The sequence below is a fragment of the Triticum dicoccoides genome, unplaced genomic scaffold (genome assembly GCF_002162155.2).
Source record: "Triticum dicoccoides isolate Atlit2015 ecotype Zavitan unplaced genomic scaffold, WEW_v2.0 scaffold121746, whole genome shotgun sequence".
Classification (NCBI taxonomy): Eukaryota; Viridiplantae; Streptophyta; class Magnoliopsida; order Poales; family Poaceae; genus Triticum; species Triticum dicoccoides.
In genome coordinates, this window is record NW_021185078.1 from 36409 (window position 1) to 38334 (window position 1926).

The 1926-nt window shown below is 47.1% G+C and overlaps 5 non-coding genes across 5 annotated transcripts; all 5 read right to left on the bottom strand.

Moving 5' to 3' along the window:
- Window positions 1-9: 9 nt before the first annotated feature.
- Window positions 10-128, bottom strand: LOC119343295. The gene has a single exon (XR_005166010.1). It is a non-coding gene; the product is annotated as a 5S ribosomal RNA (ribosomal RNA).
- Window positions 129-508: 380 nt separating this feature from the next.
- On the bottom strand, window positions 509-627 carry LOC119343290. The gene has a single exon (XR_005166007.1). It is a non-coding gene; the product is annotated as a 5S ribosomal RNA (ribosomal RNA).
- A 318-nt stretch (window positions 628-945) lies between these two features.
- LOC119343289 lies at window positions 946-1064 on the bottom strand. The gene has a single exon (XR_005166006.1). It is a non-coding gene; the product is annotated as a 5S ribosomal RNA (ribosomal RNA).
- Window positions 1065-1268: 204 nt separating this feature from the next.
- Window positions 1269-1387, bottom strand: LOC119343288. The gene has a single exon (XR_005166005.1). It is a non-coding gene; the product is annotated as a 5S ribosomal RNA (ribosomal RNA).
- Window positions 1388-1596: 209 nt separating this feature from the next.
- Window positions 1597-1715, bottom strand: LOC119343296. Its single transcript, XR_005166011.1, has one exon. It is a non-coding gene; the product is annotated as a 5S ribosomal RNA (ribosomal RNA).
- Between the last annotated feature and the right edge of the window lie 211 nt (window positions 1716-1926).

Here is a 1926-nt window from a genome sequence, read left to right on the forward strand (position 1 = left end):
ATTAAAAAGGGAATGCAACACGAGGACTTACCAGGAGGTCACCCATCCTAGTACTATTCTCGCCCAAGCACGCTTAACTTCGGAGTTCTGATGGGATCCGGTGCTTTAGTGCTGGTATGATCGCATCCGACATGTTACCCCTGTCTTCGTCCCTTATGCTTTCCCCTCCCAGCTCCACTACAAAGACGATTGTACTTTGCTTTGCCCGCCGCCACACGCGTGAATAATGACCAACGAGCTAAAACTTACCGCAAACGTGCAAAATAATAAAATGTGGTAAATATATGTCGTGGCCGTGAGTTTTCTGTTGCATGCCACGCAAAAAATAAAATATAAAGGGAATGCAACACGAGGACTTCCCAAGAGATCACCCGCCCGCCGCTACATGCGTGAATAATGACCAACGAGCTAAAACTTACCGCAAACGTGCAAAATAATAAAACATGGTAAATATAAGTCGTGGCCGTGAGTTTTCTTTTGCACGCCGCGCAAAAAATAAAATAAAAAGGGAATGCAACACGAGGACTTCTCAAGAGGTCACCAATCCTAGTACTACTCTCGCCCAAGCACGCTTAACTTCAGAGTTCTGATGGGATCCGGTGCTTTAGTGCTGGTATGATCACATCCGACATGTTACCCCCGTCTTCGTCCCTTATGCTTGCCCCTCCCAGCTCCACTACAAAGACGATTGTACTTTGCTTTGCCCGCCGCTACACGCGTGAATAATGACCAACGAGCTAAAACTTACCGCAAATGTGCAAAATAATAAAACGTGGTAAATATATGTCGCGGCCGTGAGTTTCCTTTTGCACGCCGTGCAAAAAAAATTTAAAAAGGGAATGCAACACGAGGACTTCCCAGGAAGTCACCCGTCCTGGTACTACTCTCGCCCAAGTCGCAGCCGTGAGTTTTCTTTTGCACGCCGTGCAAAAAAAATTTAAAAAGGGAATGCAACACGAGGACTTCCTAGTAGGTCACCCATCCTAATACTACTCTCGCCCAAGCACGCTTAACTTCGGAGTTCTGATGGGATCCGATGCTTTAGTGCTGGTATGATCGCATCCGACATGTTACCCCCGTCTTCGTCCCTTATGCTTGCCCCTCCCAGCTCCACTACAAAGACGATTGTACTTTGCTTTGCCCGCCGCTACACGCGTGAATAATGACCAACGAGCTAAAACTTACCGCAAACGTGCAAAATAATAAAACGTGGTAAATATATGTCGCGGCCGTGAGTTTTCTTTTGCACGCCGTGCAAAAAAAAAAAGGGAATGCAACACGAGGACTTCCCAGGAGGACACCCATCCTAGTACTACTCTCGCCCAAGCACGCTTAACTTCGGAGTTCTAATGGGATCCGGTGCTTTAGTGCTGGTATGATCGCATCCGACATGTTACCCCCGTCTTCTACCCTTATGCTTGCCCCTCCCAGGTCCACTACAAAGACGATTGTAATTTGCTTTGCCCGCCGCTACACGGGTGAATAATGACCAACGAGCTAAAACTTACCGCAAACGTGCAAAATAATAAAACGTGGTAAATGTATGTCACGACCGTGAATTTTCTTTTGCACGTCGTGTAAAAAAATTTTAAAAACGGAATGCAACACGAGGACTTCCCAGGAGGTCACCCATCCTAGAACTACTCTCGCCCAAGCATGCTTAACTTCGGAGTTCTGATGGGATCCGGTGCTTTAGTGCTGGTATGATCGCATCCGACATGTTACCCCCGTCTTCGTCCCTTATGCTTGTCCCTCCCAGCTCCACTATAAAGAAGATTGTACTTTGCTTTGCCCAAAAATTAACAAGGGAATGCAACACGAGGACTCACGACCATGAATTTTCTTTTGACTTCCCAGGAGGTCACCCATCCTAGTACTACTCTCGCCCAAGCATGCTTAACTTCGGAGTTCTGATGGGATCCGGTG